The sequence below is a fragment of the Lathyrus oleraceus genome, chromosome 5 (assembly GCF_024323335.1).
Source record: "Lathyrus oleraceus cultivar Zhongwan6 chromosome 5, CAAS_Psat_ZW6_1.0, whole genome shotgun sequence".
NCBI classification, from domain to species: Eukaryota; Viridiplantae; Streptophyta; class Magnoliopsida; order Fabales; family Fabaceae; genus Lathyrus; species Lathyrus oleraceus.
Window position 1 is genome coordinate 5,865,542 of NC_066583.1, and position 10,552 is coordinate 5,876,093.

General features: G+C 33.0%; 1 long non-coding RNA gene across 1 annotated transcript; it reads left to right on the forward strand.

Moving 5' to 3' along the window:
• The first annotated feature begins 9,222 nt into the window (after positions 1–9,222).
• On the forward strand, positions 9,223–10,256 carry LOC127084689 (uncharacterized). Its single transcript, XR_007788772.1, has 2 exons — positions 9,223–9,399; positions 9,855–10,256. It is a non-coding gene; the product is annotated as an uncharacterized LOC127084689 (long non-coding RNA).
• The last annotated feature ends 296 nt before the right edge of the window (positions 10,257–10,552 follow it).

A 10,552-nucleotide genomic window follows, 5' to 3' on the forward strand; every position in this document is an offset into this window, starting at 1 on the left:
TCTTATCCAAAACCTTCAAATCCTTAAACGATCTTGAAGGAAAACCCCACCTTAGTTTTCTGATTTGAAATCCTCAAAGATCTCAATCCAATTTAAAGTACAATCAACCAAAATTGGACGTTATCAATCCTAATTCTAGATAGCACTCAAATAAAGAATGATTATGTGTATGCATAGAATGAGGTTGAAGATGATGAGAATGCTTTGGAATCCTGGTTTTGTATATGTTTTACTCTCTAGAAATATTACTAAAAGTGATGCATGTATCAAGTGTATATATATATATATATATATATATATATATATATATATATAAACAAGTATGAAGCAAAGTCGACACATACATTATAAATCTTGAAAATTGCATTATTTTCTATTCCTTTTGCTTCATACTTGTTTATATATATATATATATATATATATATATATATATATATAATATATATATATATATATATATATATATATATATATATATATATATATATATATATATATACATACATTTGATACATGTATCACTTTTAGTAATATTTCTAGAGAGTAAAACATATACAAAATCAGGATTCTAAAGCATTCTCATCATCTTCAACCTCATTCGATGCATACACACAAACAAATTACACATAATCAGGATTCTAAATTAACACACCATATTCAGAGTCACTACTATTATACTGATAATATAACAAGTAAACTAATGTATGTTAAAATTAACCGTTATACTATAACTTATACTTGTAAAATGAGATAAAAATATATGTTTAATCAATATTTAATTTTTTTAAATTCAAGGATAAAATGGAGAAAAATATGTTTAATCAATAATATGTTTTACATTGATTTATCAAAGAACTTTAAGTGTTCTTTTATGAAGGGAACGGGCAAAAAGTAATATTTCTATAAGCTAATTCAAGTAGTTTATTATTATTATTTTGTTATTTTAATTGAAATAAATTAAATATAAGTTAAAAATAATTTTTTTATTTCATTTTATATTTATAAAGTAGTCCAACCATCAATTTTAATAAAAAAGATAATTTTTATTCATTTTTAGCCATCAATTAATTTATAAATCAACTAAAAATCATTTGATAAAAACTAAATCATTAATTATATGATAATTTTTATCAAATAAAAACCTATTAAACTCTGGTTTAATCTTGAGAGTAAATTATATTTCAAGATCTAATATGAGATTATGATACTATTATTTTTTTAAAGAATTCAACAGTTTCATTTAAAGATAGTGTCATTAATTTTCACCAAGTCTTTTATCTTTAAAAAATAGTGTCATTAATTCATTTTGTTAGAAATAGAGATAATTTAACTTGTAGAAGTGGTTTACCTCAAAATTGATGCTAACTATGTAGTTGTGTGACTTCATTATTGGGAAAGTGAGAATTTGAAGTTAATTGGAAGTTGAGAAGGTGGAGTAGTGGATTCCAAAAAGATTAATGGTTGAGGAAAAGGGACAAAAATATACTAACCTCTCTCGTGAAGATAACAAAAAGAGGCATTTCAAATATTTTTTGTTCTTCTCTTTAATCCGTATCAAATATTGGAATTTGTTCTTGGCATTTGGTGCGTACACTCAAAGAATTCTATTTTGCTTTAACTTTCTTTTAATCCTTAAAGAATGCCCTAAATTTAGGTAAATCTATATGCCAAATGAGTGAATAAGGTTGCTTCCATGGACTTTTTAGTTTGAGATATTACCATGATGTTGTTCATTATTAAACTTTTGATATTATTTTAAGCAAATTATTCTTATTTTACAAGTATTATATGAGAGTTCTTTGGAAAAAATAGTTTTCGTCCAAGTATTCTAGTGGTAAATTGATGCACATTTTATGCGGAGTAAAAGAGATACTACATGTTTAAATTGATATTAATGTTTTAAAAATTGGATTGGAGTTTGAAAAATTGTTTTATGTGTTATGGAGAGCGGTCAAATAAGTTCAATTTTTCAAAAACTATTATTATTTGGTCTCATTAAAGTCCAACTATATTAGAGAATTGTTCTATCCACCCTAAGAATTACTTCCTGACTTTAATGAAAAATTAAAATTATTTATGGAATTCAAAAGTGAACTCTCGGACGCACCCTAATTCACACACATTTTATTCGTAAGGGAATCATGTATTAATTTATGACAAAAGTTGATATAAAAATACATCTTTATATTATTTTCGGAAGTGTATTTCCAAAAACTATTGAACCAGAAATAGACGCAGAAATGAAACAGATGTAGAAACAAAGATAAGTTAACATCAATAATTGATATGACATACATAAAAAATAAACTATCATAGATAATCGTTAACATAAATCGAACAATACATTTCATCATCAAGTATGACGTTTCAACAACTTCAGATTATCTTCAGTCAATCTACATTTAGATCGACTGAACCTTTTGTTTAGTAACAATGAAATCTACTCCACATAACAGTTAAATCTTCACTCATCTTCAGCTTAACTCGCAGAAATGTATCTTCCCATTGCTGTTGAGTTTCACAACTCTACGACCGTCTGGGTACAAAGTCTCGAGTATTGATTTTAGATCAATAATATGAGTGATCTATGAGAACCTAAACTGAAGAGGGGCTTCACGCCGTTGAAGTAGACAAAATCGAGATGTGCATACTGAGACATTTTGTAGGTTAATTATTTGTCTGTGCTAACAAGTTCAATGACACTCATATTTATACAAATTTTAGATCAATATGGACCTTAAAAATCCAATTGTGTCTCAGAGTTATATATCGTGTCGTGAAAAATACGACCACAAGCGCATCACACGTTCGTAGATGATAAACAGAGTCGCCACCGAACTTTATTTATTTCAAAAGAAAAAGAAAAATATCGATAAAACCCTTAAAAGAAAAAGAAAATGGTTGTCGCAATCAAATTTGAGTTCAGGAGTCGATTATGCAAGGGGAAGATATTAACACCCCTCACATCTGTTGTACTCAACAGGAACCATTTAGTTAGATTTGCGATTGAAATGTTAACTTTTTCTATTTGCTTTCCTCGAGTGATAAAAGTTTGTTAAGGAAAAGAAAAGGGGTCGCAAAAAGGTTTTTATTAGGATGCTTGACAAGATTGTGGACCTTGCTCCTATGTATCCTCAGGTGCGATGATGAATTCAAACTACATGTTGGTTGGTTGATTTTATTAAACGAATGTTTAGATCCCGTTTTAGCGGTTAAACATTGCTTGTGCTCACAATTTGAGGCTTAAAGCGTTTGTTTGTATCGCAGTAGGACAAATTAAAAAAAATTCTTTTTTAAAAAGGTTTTTGATCGTGAGAGGGCAAGAATATGTAAGTTGGATGTGTTGAATTGTTTTTATAAGGATGGGAAAAGTTTGAGCAATGTGGTGTGCAACACCCACTCATTTATTTAAAGAGCAAAAGGATTTGCATCCCCCAATCCTTTTTCAACCAAGTTTGGAATTCAAGAATTATTGGCGGAAGATGAATATTCGCAGCATCAAGTCGTGCACCCCCACTTTCTTGTTCGAGGAGCAGAAGGACGTGCAACCCCTATTCCTTTTCATCAAAGTTTGATTTATAGTGTTTTACTCGGAAGACAAAATTTCAAGCAATATGGCGTGCGTCAGTCATTCACTTATTCGATGAGCGGAAGGATGTACATCCCCTAGTCATGTTTTCAACCGTTCTTTATTGAGAAAAAGATTTAAATGTAACAATTAAATTTGAAAAGGTTTAATATGAGAGAGTATTTTAATTTGATTTAAAAGCACTCAAAGAGGGTCGAGGTTTGATTTGCGTTAATTTGAAATTGATCGAAAAGCGATAAGTTTAAAAATACCACTTGACGTTGAATCAAGGGTTTTTGATGTTGAAAATATTAAATTTTTTACCGTTTTATTTATTTAATTAATTAAAATAATTACGAAAATAAAATAAAATGATAAAGGAAAATGCTAAATTATGAGATGTGCAAGAAAATGATATGGGGCATGGCTAGTAAAAATAAAATAAAACATGGACCCAAAGGTCCAAGAACAATCAAAATAAAATAACAAAAATATTGTAATAAAATAAATAAGAGGGGTGTGCAGAGAAAAAAGGCCAGAGAAGTCACAACACATGTTGGCCCAATGGAATGAGGGAGTCAACTTTCATTGACTCAACCTATTCCACATGATCATATCATCAGATCCAAGGGTGGATGAGAGAAAGTGCATGGTAATGAGTGAAAAGGCCATACACTAGGTTCAATCAAACTAGGGGAAAATCAATGATCCAATGGCCAAGAGGCCTACCACATGTCATCTATGTAGTGAAATTGGAGAGAAAGATTAAAAATAGGGGGGATCATGTGGCAAATCCATTTCCCAAATGTCTCTCTCTCTCTCTCTCTCTCTCTCCCCTAGTCATAAAAAAACACAAACACAAAAATTCTACCACCCAAATGGATTGAGCACGGTGGTCCTAATGAACAACTCATAAACATCACGATGATGTTCATGAGTCCAACCCAGAATTTCACCTAATCACTCTGAATTCAAAAACAAATCAAATCATCCTACCTTAAAACAATCCTAAACACTAAATCTTCAAATCCCAATTCATCCCCAAATTGAACCCTAGCTACTAAAACTCAAAATTCACATTCCAGATCATGCAATTCAAACAATTGAACATGAAACAAGCGTAAAACAATGAATGTATGTGAAGAAAACACGAATAAGAATGGGAATGAAGACCTTGTAGGAGGTTTGCAACTCTGACGAGGCTCTAACAAACCCCAGGTACATATTCTAGGTCCTTTGTCTGCTTCTGAGTGTTGTTGTAATGCTTTCTTCTTCGTCTTCTACTCCTTTCTCTGTGTGCTTTGTTCCGACGAATGTATGCTTAACTCCGGTGAGTGAGGATCTAAGCTCAACTTGCTTAAACTTCAATGAGAAGTTTTAAAACTTCAATGAGAAGTTTAAAAACTTCAATGAGAAGTTTAAGAAGTTTGTTATGGTGAGCGTTTAATGAGTGTTAGGTTACGAATTTCGCAGAGCTTTAGTGAGGGTTTTTTCGTGTGTGGAGAGAGTGAGTATGAGGTCAATTTATAGTTGAGTGATTAATTTGTGAGAAAAGAGAGGGAAAAAAGAGTTTGTTAGAGTAATTTAGATGGAGATTTGGTGTAGCAATACATGTGAGCTTTGAGTTGTAGGGTTGTGATGAAATTGGAGAGTCAATAATTGGTTAGAGTTTGTGTTAGTTGATGGTATGTACAATGACTTTGTGTGATGGATTGTATGAGAGACCCTATTCACGCGTTTGGCCTTTAATTCAATTATTTCTATTTTGATTTAATTCGTTTTAATTCAATTCAATGGATGCTATTATGTTGATGGATGATTTGTATGCTATGGAGTCATGCATTTTTTTACCATTCTTTTGAGTTTGTTTTACTTTGTTTTATTTTGTTTTAGTTAACCTTTCATTCAAATTGGATGGGGATGTGTGCTGTTGTGTGATAATGATTGCTATGTATGATTTATTGCCAAGCTCGTGTGTGCTTTCCAATTTTATTATTTCCATTTGGCTTCTAACTCACTTGGTTTGTGTAATGTAGGGTGTGCATGGTGATGTTCATGTTGATGAGATGATAAATATGATACTTTGGCCATGATGAGGACGATAGTGGCATGATGTGAAGGGAATGTGGAATCTATGTGTGAGCCCAAAAACTAGAGACTTAGTTCCTCTTTTTTGCTTTAGTTCTTAAAGCAAATGAATATAATGATAAAGCTAGTAAAGCGTAAGTATAAACACCTAACCAAGCTGAGAAAGCAATCAAAACTAGGCTCGACTCCTTTTAGCGACTAGGAAGTACTCCAAGTAGCGAAGTGTCCCCAATTGAAGCTAGCAGAAATATACCCGAATGCATCACACGCTCGAACATACAACAAAGTCGCCATCGAACTTTATTTATTCCCGAAGGAAAGGGAAAACATCGATAAAACCTGGGGGAAAGAGATATGCTGGGTAAGAAAGTCAGTTATGCAAGGGGAATGTATTAGCACCCCTAACATCCATGGTACTCCATGTGAACCATTTTGATTGTTCTTGCTCGAATGTGTGTTATATCTAAATATTACTCGCAAAAGAATGAGGGGAAAAGGAAAATAAATAGATAAATTTCTCAGAGAGGATTAAGGCCCTCATGCCTACGTATCCTCATAGTACAATGAGGAATTCAGAGCTCCATAGTTCATAGAACTAGTGATGGGAGGTGAAAAGAGTTTGTGATCAAAGTATGGTCTGAACCAAAGGATAATGTTGTTTGAACTCCAACAGCGGTGAAATATGAACCCAAGAGTGAACTGGTATAGACTAAGACGTGGAGGAAACTAGGCATACCCACTGTATTGTCTTACCAAAAAAAGAAGGAATTAAATTTCTGGGTACAAGCCAAACAACTCTTGATTCACAAGTTGACACAAGGTGGAGTACAAAGGGATAATGTATTTGGATCAAATAATATGGTGTATCACATGAAGTGAATGAAGGTAGAATATGAATGTATCATGGAGATGAATGGAGCGAATGACCAAAGTCAAAGAAGTGAAGGGTTTGGTAGCAAGTGACGGAAAAGGTATAGTTTGAAACCAAAGGTACGAGTATATTGGAATCCATAAGATAAATTGTATTTGTAACTTAAGAGTAAAGGTGGCATGACTAAGATGTGGAAGGACAAAGGCATACCCAATGTATTGTCATGACCAAAAGAATGAATTAGGTGTTTGGGTACAAGCTAAACATCGCTTGGAACAAAGGTGGACATGTGTCATAAAAGGGTGTATATGGAACTCCAAAGGAAACTGTATTTCAGTTTCAAAGAAACGAGATGTCACTGAGGTGAATAGTTTAATGATTGAAGATAGATCATGGATCCTGAAAGATATGGATGGTTCCCTAAGGAATAAGGAGGAATAAATAAGTATTGTGATCACCAATGATTCATATCCTCGTGCCTACGTATTCTCAATGTACAATGAGAAAATCAGAGCAATCATAATTCGTCGAACTACGAAAATAAAGAGAAAGAAAAGGAAGTGATTTCCTAAGCAACTAGGACTAATAAGACAAACACTTCAAGAGTATGATTGAAGTGATTGAAAGTATAACTTGTACCAACATAATGGTAACATGGGAACACACAAGGCAAACTGGCATTAAACCCAAGAGTAAAAAGGTACAAACTAAGATGTGGAGGGACATAGTCATACCCACTGTATTGTCTTACCTAAAAGAATGAATTAGGTGTTTGGGTAAAAGCCAAACAACTCTTGGTTCACAGGATGGACAAATGTCCTAAGAGGATGGGTATGAGACCCACAAAAGGTATTGTTTATATATAAGGAAAAATATATCACTTGCTGGGAAACAAATAATTTAAGATCAAAGAGAAATATTGTCTTGGATCCATGAAGGAATAAATCCTTAACCGACGAGCAAAAGAGGTATTGACTAGGATACGAAGGGACCTACGCATACCCACTCCTGTCATAACCAGAAACAAAGGGAATTAAGTGTTTGGGTACAAGCCAAACAACTCTTGGTTCACAGAATAATATTAATTATGGAATCCAAAGAGAAATGTATTCGATCTCAAAAAGATGGCATTGATTGATGAAAGAATGATGGATTATAAATAAGGTAGCTCACGAAGAATCTGAGTTCTCCTGCCTACGTATTCTTATTATGCAATGAGAAAGTCAGAGCTTTCGTAGTTCATCCTGCTAAGGCTGGCATCAAGATGATTGAGGCAAAAGAAATGGTTGATTGATAATGGAATATGAAGAGACCTGAAGGTTGTTTGATAAGAATCACAATAAAGTCTATGAATAAAGGAGAATGCTTTGAATATCTAGGGCCTACGCCCCGTACGCAAAGTCACTCTAGACAAGGGTAGGAGAAACTTCGTCTCATCATTCCTTATTGCTTAAGGCTCATGACGCATGATACTTCTCATAACTGACAAGTTGTTGGAGAAGAATCCTCATTTTTGTTCCCTGTGTTGATGTTGCTTTGTATGAAGAAGACTTGGTAGTTTACTCGATTCGTATTGCACTAAAGTCTATGAATACAGGTGAATGCTCTGAATAGCTAGTGCCTAAGTCCCATACGCAGAGCCACTCTAGACAAGGGTAGGAGAAACTCTGTCTCATCATTCCTTATTACTTAAGGCTCTCATCGTTCAAATTGAATCGTATTTACCAAGTGTTGACCTTTGATGTATTTAGTATAATCCGTTGCTTAATGTGACTGGGATGCCTTGCATGAAAGACTGGTCTTAAAGCTTAGTGATCCATAGCGTTAGAATTAATTCGATCAAGTGATTAAGTGACTTTTGATCACTTGAATGGATTGTGGGGTTATACATGACCAATGAATTTAATTGATCAAAATTGATTTTGATCAATTTGAATCGCAAGGTTTGAATTGGCTTGAAAATTATGACTAATCCTAATCTAAGGGTTAGAATATTCACAAACTATTACTAAGGGAGCATGCCATTGTTAATCAAGATTTGATTAAAACTATCTAATATTCTAAGTCAAAGGTTAGTCCTAAAGGAGCATGCATTCATATGGCTAAAACAATGAAATAAACCCCTAAGGATAAAGTGGTCATTTCACATGCAATTATTCAATTAGGAACAAAAATTTAGTTCTAGTTAAAATCTAATTAGAGCTTAAAAATGATTAAGTCCTAAAATTTGATTTTAACCTAATGTTAGAAAATTAAACTAAAATCTAAAATCAATTAAAATTTAATTACTCCTAATTTCTAATCTAATTAAAACTAACTAATTCTAAATTTTAATCAAGTCCTAAAAGGTCTAATTAAAATTATAACAATTCAGTATAACCCTAACAATTTAATTAACCTAATTAACAAGCACTAATCCTAATCTAATTGATCATAACTATCGAATAAGAAATAAAAACAACAAAAAGGCTAAAAACGGGAATGGGCCCTGAGGCAAGCCTGGTATTCAGGAAGCATATCCAAGTTGTTTGTGCACGGGCTTCAAGGAGGAGGCCCATTCACTGTTGTGCAAACGAACAGGGGGTACGGGAAGCAAGATAGAGGTGTGACTGAATGAAAATGCTTGGGTCATGAAACTTCTTGGATAAAAGGCCTAAGCCATACGCTTCCAAGCACAAACCGGGTTTGAACCGTATCCAAAACAATCCAGGTCAAAACACAGGAAAACACATGACCTTTCTTTCCGTCGAAATTCATCTGTAATTCAGTTTTGGTTAGAAATGAGGGAATTAGTTGAAACTCAAATTGAAATCCAAATGAAAATTCATTTTCCTTCTTTTGAAATGCACTCTTTGTTAACTTAAGTTTCTTTGTAAGTAGTTAGTTTTATGAATTTGTTGTTATGAGTTCTGTTAGTTTCCATTATGCTTGTTTGTTGTGCAGGTTGCTTTGCATTTGGATTAATGAAAAATCATTAAAGTTAGTTTAGAAAACAGTTTGAAGATTGTAGTCTTGTGATGTTAGTGAAAGTTAGTTAATTATCAGTTTGTATTTTCTAATATGCTTGTGTTATATTAGTTGGAACTTACTGTCTTGAAATTCATGATCTGAACTGCCATTATTTTGTGTTTTTCCCTTACTGTCTTGAAATTGCTTTGAGTTCTGACAAATGGGACTGATACGAGACTGCTATTGATTTTTATTCCTGCATTGGTGGTGTGGGGTTTAATTCATGTGATGAATGCTTTGTACTCTTTAAACTTGCAATGATGTTGTTTGGGTTTATGATTCTGATGTACTGATGTTTGGTATGTTTATGGGTTGCAGGCTAGCTGGTTGGAATCATGCTGCAGAATTACTGGTCGTGGGCTTGTGGTTGGCATAAAGGTTGAATGGTCAAAACCGACTTGGCTAGGCAATGCTTGAATTTGCAGCTGACTTGGCATGCTTTAAGGTTGTTTGTATATGCTTTAGGTGTTGTAATGTCATATACCTAGATTGCAAATGGCTATGGACATAATCATGTATTGGTTTATGCTTTATATATGGATTTTTGGAAATTGTATTGTAATTTGGTTGTGATGAACATGAAGTATGTTGTAAAAATGGTTGAAATTGAATGTATTGGATAAAAAATGTGAATTGGATGTACGAGGTAATGGTTAAATGTGATATGAGGTTGGCTATGTTAACGTTGATTAAATGGAAATGTGTGGAAATTGAAATAGACTCAATGGTTTAATGGAATGAACATGTGATGGTTAAAATGTTTGGATGAAAAATGTGAGTTAGATGTGGTATAGGCTTGACATGTGGATCAAGGCATAAAGGCTTTAGGGAAAAAGGATTGACTTTGGTCAACTTGTTAACCAAAAAGTCAACAGTTGACCAAAGTCAAATGTAGGTTAGAAATTAGGGTCTTATATTGTGATGCATATGTAGGGACTTGTGTAAATGATTTAATGAAATGTAATGTATAAGTGGTTTTGAATGAATGAAGACTTGGTTTAAATTAAACAACGATT